The following is a 20,882-nucleotide window of genomic DNA, read 5'->3' on the forward strand; positions in this document are numbered from 1 at the left end:
CCCTGTCCCTGGCATCAGGGGACAGTTGCGGGTGTTGGTGACTGTGCCATACCAGTGATGCAGTGCTTGACACGTTTGTACTACATGCACACATGTGCAAAGTGGGAAGGGGAAGTGTGCCACATACTGCCCCATCACACATGACATGTGTACACAGGTCATCACACATCTATTGTGCAAAAACATGAGGAGACATGTGCCATATCACTGCCTGACACACCTAGGCCCTGCACATGAAGGACTGCAATGACAATGACTTGATGTACACGAGTCTGACACCTCCATTCCTTTCGTGTGCGCCTCCTATCACCAGTGTAAGCTGTGAAACGCCCCTTACACACGCTCTGAGGGCGTGTGAACGGTCCGTATCATTATATTGGTGTTCCCGCCGGAGTACGGGTGTGTGTACGGACCGTACACACGTACGTGTACTACCAGTGTGTACACGTATGTGTACGACCAGTGTGTACACGTACGTGTATGACCAGTGTGTACACGTACGTGTACTACCAGTGTGTACATGTATGTGTACAACCAGTGTGTACACTGCCGTAGTACACGTACATGTACGACCGTAGAACACGTACGTGTACACACTGTGGTACCGTAGGGGTACGTGTGAAACGCACCGTACCTGTGTGTGGATTGCTAAATTACATAGGGACACATGAAGGACAAGTATTAGGGCCTAAATGCATGCTGGTTGTCATGGATACCGAGTTTCCAGTTCCAATTTTTCCATCAGGTGGCCTGTAAAAGGCAGTTGGCAACTAAATACAATGTTGCAAAGTGGTTGTTAACTTCACATTATGCTCAAATTTTGAACCATGCAAAGGCACTCACTGGTGTATGTTTAAAGGGATTGGAGGAAACGTAGGATGCAAATGAGACTGACCAATCACTCTGTACTCCTGTAAATGAAACAGCACAGCAAGGCAGATATAAGTCAGCCAGAACCCATGAGAGGGCACTTGCCTGCACCACTGCTGCTGCCTGTGCTTCCTCTGGCACCATGTCAAGGTCTGTGGAGAGGGTCCAGCCATTCACCCAGGAGGAGAATGAGGCATTGCTGGATATCATCCTCCAACAGTACACCAGCCTGTATCGGAGACCAGGGGAGCAGGTGAGTGCTGACTCCACTACCTTTGACTGTGCACCTTGTTTGTGAGTGTCACTTCTGGCATTGTGTCCAGGTGTGACAGACATGCAATGTTGTTTAGAGTGGGTCCCAGGGGGGGAATGGCTTATGTCTCCCATGCAGAGCATGATGTAGTTCCTGTGTGCACTCCTCACTTGTATTGTGCTTAATGTGACATTCACTGCATAGTGCATGGCACATTCAGCCTGCCCAATCCTTTGGGCCATTTTTGTTCTATAGTCCAGAGGTGATTCAGTGGCCCACCCGGTGTGACAGGTGACTGTACCCACAGATGTGTGTGAGTTGAGTGGAGCTGTGGTGAGAGTGGTGAGTGTCCAAATGATGTGTACGCCCCCTGGACATTGATGTGTGTGAATGTTCCTTGTCATGTGGGTGAGTGTCTATGTGGAGTGTTGCACCACAGCTGCATGAAGTAGGCACCAGCTCCACCCATCTGATGTGAGAAGTAAGCCGTGCGGAGTGTCTGACTTGCTGAGCTATCACCACACCTGTGACACCCCACAGGCAAGTGGCACATGTGCAGAGTGAGGTTTGTATCTGCTGTTGCCAATGGCAGGTGATTGATCTGTGCCTGTGTGTGTCTGTGTACTCTGCTGAGGTTGCGTCAGTGGCCTGGGGCATGTGACTGCTTGGAGGTGCTGTCCATCAGCCTGGTGTTGCATGTGATGTACAGTGTGTGCCATGATCAGGGAGTGTGTTGCACCCCTCATGCCACCTGTGTACTTTCAATGCCATGTAGTGCATTGGGGCTTCCACAGAGGCTAATGTCCCTATGACAAAGGTGCTATTTGTTGCCAGCATACTATGCCCTGTTCAACATATCAAAGATGTTCAAATGTGTGTCTCTGTGACATGGAGCATGTTGTCTCACTTTGTCATCCTCACAGGTAACTGCCTACGAGAAGGGGAAGATCTGGAAGCGGGCCGTCAGGGCCGTGAGATCGGTAGAGGGTCGCAGTCGGCGCCTAGCCCAAGTGAGGAAACGCTGGCAGGACATCCGGTGCTGGACCCGGAGGATCGCCCGGTGCCAGCTGAAGGACTCACCTCCACGCAAGCACGACGGGCGCCGACGCCTGACCCACCAGATGAAGCGTGTCCTGGCGGTGGTCTTCCCTGACTTGGATAGGCGGTTACAGGAGTTGCAGCAGCAGGAAGGGGGTAGGTACATGTGTGTTTGTTGTGTGTCACCAGCTTTTGGAAGTGCTCAGTCGCCTGGATACACTGCGAGGGTTAATTTGTGCAGTGCATATCCTGTTCCCCAAAGTCAAACGGTGCTGTTCTTCCTCCCTTCCCCTTCATTGACATGTGTTCCCTGGTCTGTGTGTAATCACTATTGCACATGGTCATCTAGGCTGCCAGTTAATCCAAGTGCACATTGCTTTCTGCATCATGTGGGGGGGGGTGTCTGAGACATGTGTTGTTACCTTGCCTGTGCCCTGTCCTGTTCAGTCATTTGGGGGTCCATATTAGTTGGCACGGATGCTGAGTCTCAACATAGGAGTGTGAGTTTTCAAATGAACAGACTTGCAGCATGCATGACCGATGTTGTGGCCTCAGACATGATGTGCATGAGTGGGAGATATGCATAGTGCCGGGACGGTAGCTCATGTTACAGTCAGATCATTCCAGGACCATGGAGCAGTGTGCCCACTACAGTTCCCTGAGACACCCTTGCCTCAGAATCATGTGTGTCATCCAACACTGTGCCCATTCTCTGTGTGTGCAGCATAGGTGGGCCTCTGTGGCATTGTTCCCTGGCCTCATTTGTATTTATCTAAAGTGTGCTACATGTGCCCATTGTACAGGCTGACCCCATTTGGCTTGTGCATCCTCACACTGGGCAGTGCCTGTGTGTCTATGTACAACTATCTGTTGATGGTTGTTTGTCACAAATATGTGTTGGCAGCCTCACGAGGTGATGTGGAGTACATTTAGGAATTCTTGATGGACATTTTAGTAAATTCAGATTAAGAGGTGTAACTTCTTGATCTGTCTCAATAACATTGTCTTAGGTATGGGGGGGTTTGTGCCGGCAAGGCCTACATGTCCAAACCTTATGTCTCCTTGCCAGGTCTGACCTGTGTGTGATAATTGTCTGGACAGACACTCAACATGCAGTGACCCAGTCATGTTGTGCAGGGTTTAATGTGTGTGCTTTGCAGCATGTGTCAAAATTTAAAATACATGGCTCATGCTCATCCATTTTTGCCACCAGTGTGTGGTCGAGATGCTACGTAGTTTGGTCTGTGTGTGCTGACATCTGTGTAGACATTCTTGGTTCCCATGAGGGTCTCTCCTCAGTGCAGGTGCTCCTTATCCCGACACAATTGCAGGCCCATTAGCTAATGCATTGTCCTGTGTTTGGACATGTGTGCCACTCCACATGACAGGCAGTGGGTCAGATGTGTTGCCAACTGTGTCATCATGGTACGGATGGCCATGTGACAGGTGGCATGATTCAAGTTGTTAGTCTAGAAGTATTGTACCTTGGCACTCACTACTCTTGTCAACATGTCTCAATTTTTCATATGCTTGACTTTGCTAGTTTGTTGTGAAGGACAATAAAGTGCCTGCATGACAGATGTCTCCCAGGTAAGTGCAAAAGAAAGTACCTTTACACTTTCCGGGGACACGCTGGCACATGTTAAAGAAAGGCTTACGAGTGTCAAGTCATCCAGGCAACCGTGGTGCCATGTATATGTACTTACTGATACCCCATTTCTTCTTTACAGTGGCTTATTTGAATTCGGCTGGCAGCTCATACAATGACTGTGTAAATGCAGTTGTGTGTGCACCTCCTTGTGTGACTTCTGTTATACAGGCACATGTGTGTTCTGTTCACAAAGTGGCACATTCACACATTCTAAACATGTACATTGTGTAAAGGGTTGTGAGTCCCAAGGGATCGCAGTGTGTTTCTTTTGGGTTTCAAAAGTACTCACAGGTCTCAGAGTGTGGGGACACCTTCAGCATTGAGGTCTGTTATTTGGCCTTGGGTGCACCAATACTGTTTCGTTCACAGTGAACAAGAGGTGGCATGCCTTCATAGTCTTGCTGTGCTCAACTGTTCCCAGACACTAGCTTCTCAGTATAATTCAATATCAAGTTATTTGCTGTTGTGTCATAATCTCCATTGTTTCCAAGTGCCATGGTGGGTCAACCAACTGGGGAGTGCAGGGTTATATATGTGCGGAGTATTCTAGATGTTACTCTTGATGCATTTCCTGATATGCACTGTGACATTTTTTGTTTGGACTCATGTGTCAGATGTATACAGGTGACTGATTATTTTCTGTATCTTCACCTTGCCCACAGCATCATCGGAGGACACCGAGGGAGACACCTGCATGGACGTGGAGGAGGGATCCAGCACCGCTGCCACCACTGCTGGCGAGTCTGCGGGAGCAAGTGGCATGGAGGGCGAGGGGAGTCAGGCGGAGGACCTGTCTAGTGGCAACACTGACTATGACGCTGACGGGTCCGAGGCTGAACTCCTCGAGGGGGCGGAGGCTGCTACAATACCTGGCAGCAGCACTACATCTGTCACCTCCCCCTTCTTTCCCATCACCGCCCTCCCAGTTGCTCCGGTCCCTTCTGTCCGTGCTAGGCAACACCGTGTCTCCTTCGTGCCAGGCACCGCACCCCCTGCCCCTGTTCCTCCTGCTGCCCTCACTGCAGAGTCTGTGGACATTCTGCGGCAGTTGCAGGTTGGCCAGACATCGATGCTGAATGTCCTCCATGGCCACACCAGAATGATGACACAGATGGTGTCGTACATGGAGGGCATGTCATCAGCGATGTCTGACCAACGGATGTTGCTGAGGTCCATGGACTCTTCACTGACGGCAGCAGTGAGTCTCCTGCAGCGCTTCGTCCCACCCTACACCTGCACCATCCACCCTTCCCACTCCCATACCTGTCCCAAGCACACACAGACATTCCCAAGCAGGCACCCCACCAGACACAGGCAGCACACCAACACGGAAAGGCAAGCGCACTCCTCCTGGCACGCACACTCAGGGGGATGAAGGCACACCCACTGGGTCTGGGACACACAGGCATATACACAGCCACAGTCCGAGTCCGCATGCCGCACTACCCAGTCCCTCCAATGGCACTCCCCTCGGCTCCCCTACCACACAATCTGACAAGGAGGCCTACTTGGCTATGCTGGGCCTCAGCCCCTCTGGCTCTCCAGCCCGCAAACGGGAACAGCACTCCATGGGTAGGGGAGTTGATTCCCCCCCCTGTCCACCCCCTCCCCCAGTAGCGCTGCACCCCATCACTCCGAACCCCCCCCTCCTTTGAGCCTGTGTTTTCTTCGGGTGCAGGGGATACGCTGGAAGACCTGGCAGCAGTGTGCAGAGCTGACCTCCACCTTTGGCGCTGCCCCACCCCCTGTGGTGGAGGCGTCCGTCCCTGCACCCACCACACCTACCCTTACACCTCCTGTCCCTGCGGTGCCTGGTCCTTCCCCACATGATGCCCCCCCCCCCAGTCGACGAACCTGAGGGCTCTAATGTGCAGGCAAGCTAGGGGAGACGCGTGGCCATGTGTCCTCCCCCAAGGACTTCTGATCTGGACTGGCCATGTGCCTTTGTAAATAGTGTCCTTTTATAATTTTTTATTTAATGCTGAATAAAGCATTTTCTTTTCACTTTGAACACTATTGCATTTCAGGTATTGATGTGGGTGCTGATGCTCCAGGAGTTGGGGTTGTGGTAATGTGTTATGTTTCAGGAAAATGTTGTAGTATGATGCTCATGGGGTGGACCATGGTATCTGCGTGCCATCACAAGGTCTCTGCAAAGAATCTTTGGTCGTGTGTGCTATTTGTGTTTGGAGACATTGTCCCAAGGAGTGTTCCTTCCTCTGTGGCACCTGACATCTTCCCTGCAGGGAGTTGCACAATTGTTGTGCTGACCTCTGTCTACATTTCCTTTGTTGGTGATGGATCCCTTCAACTATGGCATGCTTGCTCAGCAATGTCTCCGGCTGCATCGTCTGTGCCATCCCTGGCCATCCTTGCTAGTCACTGTGCTTGTGTATTGAGTATGTTGTAATGCCTTAATGGCGAAATTCACCATTTTCCGCACTATGCATGTGTGTTATCCCAGCCTAGCACACAATTGGTACTTGTTCTGCAGGGTATTTGGGCACCTGACTGACAATTGTGGGCATTGTATCTGTGGGAACTCCACCCTATTCCTTCCATGAGAGGCAACATCTTTGTGGCTGTCCCAGCACCTGTACATTCCTATCAGTCCTGGGATGTGCGTGACAGTGTGTGTTCCCTTTGGCTCTCTTAGTTTAATAGGCATTGACATGACTATACAGTCTTGTGGCATGATCTCTGTGTGTGTATTGTGCTGCATCCGCCAGCGGTTGGTATGCATGTGTCATTTGTCCTCACACCCGCATGTGTTGTGTTATGCAGTGGGGGAAAGACATCCATCCTCATGGCACTATCAACATAGTCGAACATTAGGGATGTGTACATACACCCATGGAGTTGTGGTCATCTGATCATGATGTACACACCCCCATGTCTCTGTCCACTGCTGGTATTCCTCTGCACCCACCCCTCACATGTCTCTGTCCACTGCTGGGAGTAATAGGCACCCACCCCCATGTCTCTGTCCACTGCTGGGAGTGATAGGCACCCACCCCCATGTCTCTGTCCACTGCTGGGAGTGATAGGCACCCACCCCATGTCTCTGTCCACTGCTGGGAGTGATAGGCACCCACACCTCACATGTCTCTGTCCACTGCTGGTATTTCTCTGCACCCACCCCTCACATGTCTCTGTCCACTGCTGGGAGTGATAGGCACCCACCCCTCACATGTCTCTGTCCACTGCTGGGAGTGATATGCACCCACCCCTCACATGTCTCTGTCCACTGCTGGGAGTGATAGGCACCCACACCTCACATGTCTCTGTCCACTGCTGGGAGTGATAGGCACCCACACCTCACATGTCTCTGTCCACTGCTGGTATTCCTCTGCACCCACCCCTCACATGTCTCTGTCCACTGCTGGGAGTGATATGCACCCACCCCTCACATGTCTCTGTCCACTGCTGGTATTCTTCTGCACCCACCCCTCACATGTCTCTGTCCACTGCTGGGAGTGATAGGCACCCACCCCTCACATGTCTCTGTCCACTGCTGGGAGTGATAGGCACCCACCCCTCACATGTCTCTGTCCACTGCTGGGAGTGATAGGCACCCACCCCTCACATGTCTCTGTCCACTGCTGGGAGTGATATGCACCCACCCCTCACACGTCTCTGTCCACTGCTGGGGTGATAGGCACCCACACCTCACATGTCTCTGTCCACTGCTGGGAGTGATAGGCACCCACACCTCACATGTCTCTGTCCATTGCTGGTATTCCTCTGCACCCACCCCTCACATGTCTCTGTCCACTGCTGGGAGTGACATGCACCCACCCCTCACATGTCTCTGTCCACTGCTGGTATTCCTCTGCACCCACCCCTCACATGTCTCTGTCCACTGCTGGGAGTGATAGGCACCCACCCCTCACATGTCTCTGTCCACTGCTGGGAGTGATAGGCACCCACCCCTCACATGTCTCTGTCCACTGCTGGGAGTGATAGGCACCCACACCTCACATGTCTCTGTCCACTGCTGGGAGTGATAGGCACCCACACCTCACATGTCTCTGTCCACTGCTGGTATTCCTCTGCACCCACCCCTCACACGTCTCTGTCCACTGCTGGGAGTGATATGCACCCACCCCTCACATGTCTCTGTCCACTGCTGGTATTCTTCTGCACCCACCCCTCACATGTCTCTGTCCACTGCTGGGAGTGATAGGCACCCACCCCTCACATGTCTCTGTCCACTGCTGGGAGTGATAGGCACCCACCCCTCACATGTCTCTGTCCACTGCTGGGAGTGATAGGCACCCACCCCTCACATGTCTCTGTCCACTGCTGGGAGTGATATGCACCCACCCCTCACACGTCTCTGTCCACTGCTGGGGTGATAGGCACCCACACCTCACATGTCTCTGTCCACTGCTGGGAGTGATAGGCACCCACACCTCACATGTCTCTGTCCATTGCTGGTATTCCTCTGCACCCACCCCTCACATGTCTCTGTCCACTGCTGGGAGTGACATGCACCCACCCCTCACATGTCTCTGTCCACTGCTGGTATTCCTCTGCACCCACCCCTCACATGTCTCTGTCCACTGCTGGGAGTGATAGGCACCCACCCCTCACATGTCTCTGTCCACTGCTGGGAGTGATAGGCACCCACCCCTCACATGTCTCTGTCCACTGCTGGGAGTGATAGGCACCCACACCTCACATGTCTTTGTCCACAGCTGGGACTCCTAGGCAGACACCCACCCACCCACCCGCACCCTTGGTGCTGTACACTGCTGTCCTGGCCATGAACACACCCCAATATACTGGTTATATGCTGCACCAGGCCCTAAGCCAACATTTGTGGCGTGTGTACGCCTTGTATCACTAATGTACTGGTGCCCTAGGGGTACGGGTGATGCGGTCCGTACCCCCGCATTCATAGGTTGGGTACGGTCCGTACCACGCGTACCCCTACATCACCACTACAATGGTGTTACGGGCCATACCCACGCCCTCAGAGCCTGTGTCTGGCACATACCACGCGTACCCCTACATCACCACTACAATGGTGGTACGGCCCGTACCCACGCTTTGAGGGCATGGGTACAGCCTGTGCCACCATTGTATGGTGATGTTGGGGTACGCGTGGTACGGGCCGTACACACGCTCTGAGGGTGTGGGTACAGCCTGTACCCATGCACTAAGGCGTGGATACAGCCCATACCACCATTGTAGTGGTGATGTAGGGGTACACGTGGTACGAGCCGTACACACGCTGTGAGGGCATGGGTACGGCCCGTACCAGCATTGTAGTGGTGATGTAGGTGTACGCACCGTACCCACGCCCTCAGAGCGTGTGTCCGGCCCGTACCACGCGTACCCCTACATCACCACTACAATGGTGGTACGGGCCGTTCCAGCATTATAGTGGTGATGTAGGTGTACGCGCCGTACCCACGCCCTCAGAGCGTGTGTACGGCCTGTACCACGCGTACCCCTACATCACCACTACAATGGTGGTACGGGCCGTACCCACGCCCTCATAGCATGTGTACGGCCCGTACCACGCATACCCCTACATCACCACTACAATGGTGGTACGGGCCGTACCCACGCCCTCATAGCATGTGTACGGCCCGTACCACGCATACCCCTACATCACCACTACAATGGTGGTACGGGCCGTACCCACGCCCTCAAAGCGTGGGTGCGGGCAGTACCACCATTGTAGTGGTGATGTAGGGGTATGCGTGGTACGGGCCGTACATACGCTCTGAGGGCGTGGGTACGGCCCGTACCACCATTGTAGTGGTGACGGGTACACGTACGCGGGGATTGGTGGACATGCCCCCCGAAGTGACCAGACCCTGGAGGTAATGTATGGACAGTATATGGTATTTTTAAAATTAGGTAAGGGTTATGTTTCCTGCCCCTCGCCCCCCCCTTTTCCCATGGGTGTTGTGCTGACCTTCTGCGGCGTGCGCGCCGGTCTCGGTGCACCAGGTCGTAGGCTAGGAGGACCGGGATGACACGTAGGATGGGGTCCATGGCTGTCCGTCGCGTACCGCTGCTCCTTCTTCGCGTCGTCCTCAATTTCCCGGGAGTTTTTGGCTGCCGTAAAAAATGATCCGTGCGGAGTGACGTAGGCACGAATCGTACTTGCTGGTCTGTAGAACGCTGCATGACTCCGTCCGGACGTCACGTAGGTGATGTCCCGGAACGGAATTGTGGGTATTTCTTCGTCGCACGTAGTTTTTTACGATTCGTACGGAAATGGTATTTCTGTACGAATCGTACTTGCTGGTTTGTAAGGAGGATTTCCCGGGTACGAGTCGTACGGAGAATACGCGCCATACGACCATTCGTACCCGGGTTTTACAGGATCGGAATCGGCACCTTAGTAGAGAAAGAGAGGGAAAAATACACAAAGCAGAAAGGCAGAGGAATTAAAAAACTGAAATACTGTCACAAAAGGAGAAAGCAGAAAGCTGCAAGATTGAAATACATGGGCAGGGAGTGTCTGGTAGTGGATTAGAGCGACACAAGGTAGACCGAGGAATATTTAACCCTACGCTCCCTTGATATTTAATTGTATCGGCTGCAGGCTTCTTAGCAGAGCCCTGGGCACCGGCAGTCTTTCTTTTACAAGTTAAGCACTGCAAATGTAAGAGAAAGAAACAGGACATGCAGTGTGATGGAAAAAAGAGACGAAGTGGAATCAATTTATTTTTGTTCTGTGGTGAAACCCCTTGACAACGTTTTGGAAATTTGAATTGAGGCAAAGTATCTGCCACGTTGATTTTCATTAGAATGCTTAGTTTCTATAGTGGGTAGGTTTTCCTATTTCTTTTAACTATCCTCTCATACCAGCTCCCTTTTGCTAACATTTTTTGAATCTCGAAGATAAAACTTGAGAGATTCTCTGTAAGAATTTGCCTAATCAGACCATTGGGTTTTCACTGGAGTATTGTGCTAAAGGCCTCTATTAATGAATGCATGGAGTTATGGAGGTGTGTAGATATACTTCAGTGTCTACACTCTCGAGATCTCCAATCATGTAACAATTAGGATATGTACGATCGTGCGCATCAGTAGGAATCAGTCAAGGAACTGAATGCTCGGTAAAAAACATAAACTTTTTGCTAAATCTATTATCTCCCATCACTCTTGAATGACAGTTCAGGATCCTCCTGCCTGTTTTTCACTTTTCCTGTGCTTTATCACATATGTATTCTCTTGATGATTGTTGGTAATTGTACTCTTATAATGGGCTGTGATGCTCATGGGCCATGTTCATGCTATCAAAAATTAGGGCCATATTTATCAAGGGTTGTGTAGCTTTTGCACCACGCAACGGGGTGTTAAACCAATACAACACTTGAGATGTGATTTATCAAGCCAAGCAAGGTCATCTTCCATGGCCCTGAGTGGCTTGATCAATCCAGAGTAATGCAACGCAGAGCAAATCCCTGTGTTGCATTACTCTGCCCCAGGGAGGCGTTCCATGCGTAGTGCGTGGGTGTTCCCACGCAAAACCCTTGGATTTTGACGCATTCTCAGATTTACCATAAGTGGTAGACCTGGGAATGTGCTAACTGGCTACTCCTCCCCATAACAAGGAAACATATGCTTATTTCTCCTCATATTCAGGTCTTGTGCCTAGCATTGCAGTGCGCAGCTCTGCTCGCGCAGCGCGAGACCTCTTGTATGGGCTTCAGAAAGCTAACCACACGCTCGTGCATGTGGTTTTGCTTTCGCAGGCTGGCATTGGCAGTAGCGTGCTTTTTTTTAAAAAAAACGGCACGCAATTAGGCAAAGGCGGGCGCATGTCCCGCCTTTGCTCCGCCTATTCCTGTCCGTGTCTAGCACGCGCAGCAGCGCGGCACAGACAACAGGCTCCCTCGCCCCCGCTCCTCTGTATTGCGCGCGCACCACTGGTTCTGTATACCTTTTCAGCTCGCGCTCCGTGTGCCTTAGTGTTCTAGGATGGGTCTGTGGGGTGTGTGTTGTCACCCCCTCACAGGGCGGTAAAGCTGCAGTTTTTGCTGGTTTACTCCCTCCACGCTCCTCTGAATCAGGGCTAAAACCTCTGTGCTAGAGTGACGTAACACACTAACATCTCCCGAACAGCTGCCCCCCTTCCGTAGAGTGCCAATGAGAGATGGTACGTATGGAAATGTCAGTACAAGATAATCTGTAGGATAAAGGCCTGCTTTACATCGACCTTACATTAGTCCAGGGCAGGGTTATGTGACATCTGTTGGGGGGATCCTAGCGCCGGGACACTTCGGTTGGAGAACCAAGCTCTCTATAAACCTCTTACATAACAATGTGCGTCCCACCTGCCAGGCTTACTTCACTCCCCACAGAACTGAGACATGTAGCTCTGAGTCAAGGGTGCAGACTCCTTGAGTTAGGCGCATCCCGGCAGACGACCTGTTTGACCTGCAGCTCCTATGTGAAACTCACGGCGTGGCCGACTCAGTGTTTCAGCCGTGCAAGGTTGATCAATGGCATACTGTTAAATTAGGAAATAGGGTGCTATTTACATTGCGCAGAAATTGAGTATAACCACTGCAGGTACAACAACTGCTTCTGTTTTGGGGTCTCTAAGTCACGCCCCCTCTACAGTATCTTCAGTCAGTGGTTGCGAGCTACCTGACAGGGGCAGCATCCTATCACTAGTTAAACATCTGTCTTCCTGCCTATTACGGAACATTTGATTCCCACACTCATTTCATCAGCAAGTGGCAGCTGTCCTTTCCTAACCCAACCTGTGCACATTGACAATATGATTTTTCCAGTCATCCGAGCACGTTTCTCCTTGACCCAGCTCCATGACCTCTCCCTCCACACTTGCCAAGTGCAGGGCGTCACTTCCTGCAAGGACACTGTCCAGTTCTTGGCCCCGCTCTCTATGGTTTTCTGGTGGGGAACAACCTTTACAACGCAACTTTTACAACGCACTACCTTTACAACGCATTTTTTACAACGCATAATCCATTACAACGCATGACATTACAACGCATGACACTACAACGCATTTTTAAAAACTACCTTTACAACGCATTCCATTACAACGCATACTACCATTACAACGCATACCATTACAACGCATAATATTACACTACACTATCCAACACTTACCCTACTGTTGCACCCCCTGGAGTTAGAATAGTAATTTTTACCCCTATACTATCCAACACTTACCCTACTGATGCACCCCCTAGAGTTAGAATAGTAATTTTTACCCCTATACTATCCAACACTTACCCTACTGTTGCACCCCCTGGAGTTAGAATAGTAATTTTTACCCCTATACTATCCAACACTTACCCTACTGTTGCACCCCCTGGAGTTAGAATAGTAATTTTTACCCCTATACTATCCAACACTTACCCTACTGATGCACCCCCTGGAGTTAGAATAGTAATTTTTACCCCTATACTATCCAACACTTACCCTACTGTTGCACCCCCTGGAGTTAGAATAGTAATTTTTACCCCTATACTATCCAACACTTACCCTACTGTTGCACCCCCTGGAGTTAGAATAGTAATTTTTACCCCTATACTATCCAACACTTACCCTACTGTTGCACCCCCTGGAGTTAGAATAGTAATTTTTACCCCTATACTATCCAACACTTACCCTACTGTTGCACCCCCTGGAGTTAGAATAGTAATTTTTACCCCTATTCTATCCAACACTTACCCTACTGTTGCACCCCCTGGAGTTAGAATAGTAATTTTTACCCCTATACTATCCAACACTTACCCTACTGTTGCACCCCCTGGAGTTAGAATAGTAATTTTTACCCCTATACTATCCAACACTTACCCCACTGTTGCACCCCCTGGAGTTAGAATAGTAATTTTTACCCCTATACTATCCAACACTTACCCTACTGTTGCACCCCCTGGAGTTAGAAAAGTAACTTTTACCCCTATACTATCTAATACTTACCTTAAATGTAATTTAATATTATGCGTTGTAATGGTATGCGTTGTAAAGGTAGTATGCGTTGTAATGGAAATGCGTTGTAAAGGTATTTTTTAAAAATGCGTTGTAGTGTCATGCGTTGTTAATGTCATGCGTTGTAATGGATTATGCGTTGTAAAAAATGCGTTGTAAGTGCATGCGTTGTAAAAGTGTGCGTTGTAACGTCATACATCCTTTTCTGGTTCCAATCCTGCTTTCTCCAACTGGCCAAATGTTGTCTTTCCGTTCTGTGTGTCCATCGTTTGTCTCTAGGTTACATTTACATATTTTTCAAAATTACTTTCCATAGGTCATTTAGAATTTGTGAAAGTCTATTGTAATAATGTTTTTGGCACCACTTTCCACAGCATGTAGATTGGAGTTTATTTCTAGACAGAAATAATTAGTTTAGATGTATTTTTGGAATTAGTATGTTCACAGTATGATTTTCTGTGGATTTGCTGAAATGTAGCAAATTCAATTCTTAAGTGATAAAAATGCTACAATTCGTTTAGAGGCACAACACTAAACTGAATATTGAAGCAGATGCCCGTAGCCACTTTGTAAGGAGGAGTTGTAAGATGCTCTGTCAGTGGTGGCAGAGGACGAGATGGTCACATGCAGCATAAAAGAGTGTTAATCCTTTGCCCTGCGCATATAATTAACTATTTCCACTCACATCTTTACCAGCCAGCTGTATGGCTCTGTGAGATTGGTAAATGACGTACCATCAAAAGGGTAATCGAAGTAGTTATTTTTGCAACACTTAGAAATGGCAGAAGAGTGATCTGAAGCACTTTATAAGCACTTTATAACTAACAATTATTATTATTATTGTTGGTAGTATCTTTTTTTTAAATGAATAATATAATCAGGCTATTCGACAAAAAATGAAAAACTTCCCCGCAATTAACCGCCAGCATGCCAACCACCTTAATGACAATCAGATCTGATAACTGGACTTCTAATCTTATATCTGCGGGCTATGACTTCACCGGTATAGATCAGCTTCTCTAAACTGGGGGCGGCAGCTACTAGAAAGTTGGGAACATCCTCGGAGCTTTCACAATGTCCAACACTTTTTTCTACCACACCATGCTGTGGGCCTGCATCAATGGTACCTTTTTCTCAGCAGATCCAGGCCTCTGAGTATCCTGGATATAGGCCGTAGCTGTTTCCTGTCTTCTCTGTGGTTGTGTTGAGGGGACTTCAAGGAGGCTGTTCACCATCGTTCCTCCTGCATACTCCAGAACTCCAGGATTGTTCTGGTTTGTGATGGCAGTGCTCGAAGAATCAAGGCTCAGCAATTGCATTTGATTACAGATCTTCCCTGTCTTCACCATCAGTGCCCCTTACTGAGTAATTGACCCAAATTCCTGGAGCTGCTTTGATTGGGTCTTCACTGCTGTCTTCTTAACTCACGAAGATGATCACACCGGCATCTTTTAGTGACCATTATTTCACAAGAGTGAGTTACACCATTCAGCACTCTAGTCATTTGGGGACAATAGTCAATTACACCATTGAATATTCTAGCCATTTCATTTTACCTCCAACTTCACCACTTTCTTGTGAAAGTAAGCATTAGACAAGAAAATGATTTGTATTTGTCTCTGCTGGCTTTAGGCCCAGAAAACAAATGTATCATTAAAATGCACACCTCCATCATCAATCGGACACAGCCTCACTGAACAATTTTTAAACTGAGATCCCAAATGAACTCCATTAAATAATACAAATAATATATATATATCTATCCATATCAAACAAAAAAGTTTCTGTAATGAACAGGAACCACTCAGACGCCTTTGTGTGCTGTCAATAATACCGTATTTAATGGCAAGTAAAGACCACCACCTGGAACAGAATAGAGATAAAAATATAATTGCTAACAACTACTTTTTCTTCGTGACAGTCATCATATCATTATTTCTCCTGTAGGTGAATTGCCAGCTCCTCACTCGAGTTCAGACCTTTGGGTACCAGACTTTCAAAATCAATAATATACCTAGACTCCAATTGTCTAAGTGACAGTTCTCTGTTTCCACCTCTGACTCCCAGATCTACCGAATCAATGACAACCATACGAAGTAAAGTTACATCTTGAAAATGTTCTGAATGAAAGTGACGGGCTACTGGGTATTGTCTTATATCTACAACTGGACTTATGATATACAGCCTGGAATCGGGTCCGGAAATAGTGGATTGATGTGTTGCAAGATATCCGGGCTGACCCCCTGTGAGCTGTGGCATCGGTGCTCTGAAGATCGGTGTGACGCATATTGAGGATCACGTACACGCAACGGAGCTGTGAAAGCCGGAGAGATCTGTTTTTCGCGGCACTGGGAGGCGAGGAGGCGGGTGAGTGATTTCGCTGCCGCTGCGATTGTGGTGCACACATCACTTGTGATGTTGCATTTTCAGCCCACTAGGGCTCTATTTGTCATTGTAACTATTTGCAGTCATTATCATGAAATGCGTCAAATAGTATTATCGCTTTAAACCCACTTGGGTTTTTTTGTAAGAATAAGTCACAATTAAATTTTATACGTCATTGTGCAGTCTGCATATTATTTAACATACAGCAATATCACTCTTTTATAGGCAGCTAGTATGTATATTTTGCAGGATGGGCTGTAAGAGATATATTCATGAGTGGTATTCACCTATATTGATTCTTACTTGTACAGATTTGTAGAAGTGGGACAGTGAGTAGCCGGAGTCCGGGTCTGCTGTTATAAGGCTTTATTCCCCTGTATTTGCGTTTTACATACAAGGGCCTTTGGTTAGACAGTTCTTTAGAGGGGTCCGTCTTCCTTGACTTCCCCCTGGGTGCTTCTGTCTTATTCTTTTGTAGTGGAGGGGATGTCTTCTCTCCTCGTGTAGAGTTCGGAGTCCCTTGTCCTTTCCGGCCGTCTTCGGGGCTGGGCTCTTCCTTGGGCGCTTCCCTCGCGTGTGGAAGAAAAGGACAGACAGGGACGGGGTCAGTTATCGGTTACCAATGTATCAGAGTGTTCCCAGGGACCGGGAGTGAGGGAGTACACCAAAACCGTGCTTTTAAAACACATGCACTTGAGTGAGGGATTTGTGGCGGGCGCGTAGAACGAAGGGAGAGAGGGGACAACGCCTTTGCGATGGCTTAGAAGCCGCACGGCTCTGTTGGTTCTAAGCGCCGCGACTACACCTGCGCCCTCTCCCGCCTTCCCAATGCCCTTGACAGCCGCTCCCGTACCTGTAGAAGCCACGCACCCCTTGGTACGTGGCTCGGGGATTCGCCGGGTCGTTGGCCTCCTGGCTCGCCTTCTGCTGCTGCTTCCTCCGAGTTCGTTCCCGTGTCCTTCCTTTCCGATATCGAGTGTTCCGTAGTCCGCTGCCACACCGCCTCCTCCGCTGTGCTCTCCGCCGTCTTGCTCGCGCTGGTCGAAAGACATACCTCCGTCGTGACTTCCGGATATTTGTCCAGTGAGCGTGTCATGACGTTGCTGGAAGGCGTGTCATCGTGCAGACTTGGTATCTGGTTAAAGGGGCCCGGGTTTCTCTTGTGTTGCAACACCGACTCCCAGTCGTCCGTGCTCTCTCTCCACTCTTCCTGATGGGGAGGAAACAGAGGGGTTGAAGGGGAATAGGCAGACCACCAGTCATTTGTACCCGCAGAGGTGGCGTGTGTCGGGACCACCCTGTCACATTCCTCCCCCCTTGGACTCTCCCGATCTGGGAGAGAAGGGGAGCGAGAGAGGTAATCCGCATTCCCATTATCCTTCCCTTTTTTGTGTCGCACCTGAAAGGACAAGGGCTGCAGGGACAAAAACCAGCGAAGCACCCTGGGGTTTTGTGCCTTGTTTCTATACATCCACTGTAGTGGAGCATGATCTGTGTACAGGAGAAAAGGACGGCCCTCTAGGTAAAACCTCAATTTGTCCATCGCCCATTTGACGGCCAGGCACTCCCTCTCGATGGTGGAATATTTACACTCCCTGGGGAATAGCTTCCGACTAAGGAAAAGAATAGGGTGTTCCATCCCATCTTCTCCCTCCTGTGACAAAACCGCCCCTAGCCCTGTGTTTGAGGCGTCTGTGGTCAGAACGAATTGCTTTTGGAAATTAGGAGAAATGAGAACAGGACTGGTGGTAATCAGCTGCTTCAAGGACCGGAAGGATTCCTGCATTTCTTTAGACGGGTGCAACAGGCATTTGGCTGGGATCTCTTTACGTAATATGTCTGTCAGAGGGGATGCTATGTCGGAAAATCTGGGTATAAACCGACGATAATACCCTATCAAACCCAAAAAGGACCTCAATTCTCTTTGGACGTGGGAAAAGGGGAACTGGTGATCGCCTTTACTTTCTCCGTTTGTGGGGCTATCATCCCGTCCCCTAAAACATAGCCTAAATATTTTACTTTGTGAAAGGCTGCCCGCGATTTTTTTGAGTTTATGTGCAGTCCTTCACGGTGGAGGGTTTGTAGGATGACATTCAGGTCCTGTAGGTGTTTTGACCAGGTTGGGCTAAAGACGACAAAGTCATCTAAATAGGCTGAACAAAAAGAAGAATGAGGTAATAAGATGGAGTTCATTAGCCTTTGAAAGGTGGCGGGAGCGCCATGCAAGCCGAACGGTAGGACGTTGAATTCGAAGAGACCCTCATCTGTTGAAAAGGCTGTTTTCTTACGGTCTTCTTCTTTTAAGGGCACCTGCCAATAACCTTTGGTAAGGTCGAAGGTCGTGATAAACTTGGCGTCCCCTAGTTTCTCAATGAGGTCGTCTACCCTCGGTATCGGGTATGCATCAAAGCTCGAGATGGCATTCAGAGCCCTGAAATCCATGCAAAAGCGGGTGCTTCCATCGGGCTTTGGTACCATAACAATCGGCGATGACCAGTTACTGTGGGATGGTCTGATAACACCCAGGCGGAGCATGTCTAACACTTCTTTTTTTATATCAGCCCTTCGAGCCTCCGGTATTCTGTAGGGCTTCTGTTTGACATGTTTTCCTGGTTGAGTCTCTCTATGATGTTCAGCTAGAGTTGTTCGACCTGGGAGATCTGAGAAGATATGGGCATACTTCCGGAAGAGGCGCTGAACGTCCTCTTTCATGCTGTCTGTCAGCTCCTCATTTATGGGAAGCTGAGATAATGTCGTGATCGCGGATGAGGAGGGAAAGATTAAATGAGAATCTTTTGGTGGGGGTCCTAGCCATTTCTTTAACATGTTTATATGAAAACATTGGGTCCGAGTGGGTGTCATCTGTAATCTATAGGTCGTTTTGCCAATGGTGTTACAGACTGGATAGGGGCCGGACTACTTGTTCTTAAATTTCTGCACAGTGGTCGGCAACATGACCAGGGCCCAGTCGCCGATCTCTAATTTTCTCCATGTTTTGCCTTTATCGTAGTGTCTCTTCTGTCGTTCTTGGCTTTTTCTCAGTCGCATGGGCCAAGTCACGTAGCTACACCAGCTTAGACTTGAGTCGACAGGTGTAATCTAACAGGGACCTTCTGTCCGTGTCTGCTTCGTTTTCCCACACGTCTCGTGTAATCTCTAGTAAAGAACGCTGCATCCTCCCATACAGGAGTTCAAAGGCAGAACAACCGAGGCTGCTTTGATCCTGTGCCCGTATCACATATAAGGCCAAAGGTAATAGTTGGTCCCACTCTTTTTTTTCTACTTCCAACATTTTCTTCAAGGTCCCTTTGAGCGTTTTGTTGTACCGTTCAACCAACCCGTCGGTTTGTGGGTGGTAAACCGACGTTTTAAGATGGTCTAGGTTCAACGCCTGGCATATTTCTCCCATGAGTCGGGACGTAAACGGAGTGCCTTGGTCAGTTAATACGGCCTTTGGAAACCCTACCCTGGAGAATAGTTCGATCAGTTTTTCACTGATATTTTTGGTGGTAGGAGCTTTCAGAGGGAAGGCCTCCGGGAACCTGGTGGCATAGTCCACTACAACTAGGGCATACGTATTACCCTTCGAGGTCTTAGGGAGGGGTCCTATCAGGTCCATGCTCACTCGTTCGAAAGGGGTTCCGATCACTGGCAACGGTTGTAGCGGGACTCTTGGGGGTCGTTGGGTGTTCCCCCTCTGACAGATCTCACAGCTCTGACAATATTGTAGTGTCTCCTTATAAATACCTGGCCAATAGAAGTAGCGCAGAAGGTGTTTTGTTGTCTTTTCTGCCCCTGAATGTCCGGCAACCAGATGGGCGTGTGAGTAGAACAGGATTTGTTCCCTAAAGTCTTTAGGTACCAGCACCTGCAGGGGTTCGTCTTTTTTTTGCTTCCCTGTACAAGAGGTCATTACGGATCACAAACCGGGGGTACACCGGGGTTGGAGCATCTTGGGTCTGGTGGGCCGTTTCCCAGGCGTTAAAAAGGGTGGTATCGTTAGCTTGAGAAAACCTAAAGCTACTATCTAGAACCCAGGGTTCTGATGTAGTGAATGCCGCTTGCGCCTTTTTTTCTGCTAATTTGTTCCGAAGCTCTGATTGGAAAAGGGCTAGGAAATGGGGATTATCAATTCCCAATATTAGGTCTTCTGGAAGCGACTCTACCACCCCCACCCTTACTGTGCATGGCGAGTGGTCTTTGGTGTTTACTGCAACCGTGCCACAGGATAAGTTTTAACATCTCCGTGAACACATTTAATATGCACTACCTGTGTGGGTATGAATTGCCCTGGCAGGACAAATTCTTTCTGAACCACAGACTGTCTACACCCTGAATCTAATAGGGCCTTTATTTTTTTCCGTTAATCAAGACACTCACGTAGAAGGACGGCCCCATTTCAGCGGTGTATAACACTGCCCTTGGAATGTACCCAACCTCCATGGGTTCCTCCGCTGGTTTTCTGCGTGGACACATTCGGGCAATATGGCCCCATTCCCCGCATTCAAAACATTGGGGACCCTTTAATGGCGGCAGTACGACTTTACTGAAGCGGGCTTTAGGGGCCTCCGAAAGGGGTTTTATCCTTTTGTCTGTTCTATTAGGTGGGGCTCCTCCTTTTCCTGCTTTTTCCATGTCCCATGGCATAAGTCTTGGTTGGGCTCGTGAGTAATTTGCCGCCATTTCTATGGCTTGTTCTATGGACAGAGTATGGTGCTGTCTGAGCCACCTTTGGGTGCCATACGG

This window comes from Triturus cristatus, chromosome 12 (assembly GCF_964204655.1).
Source record: "Triturus cristatus chromosome 12, aTriCri1.1, whole genome shotgun sequence".
NCBI lineage: Eukaryota > Metazoa > Chordata > Amphibia > Caudata > Salamandridae > Triturus > Triturus cristatus.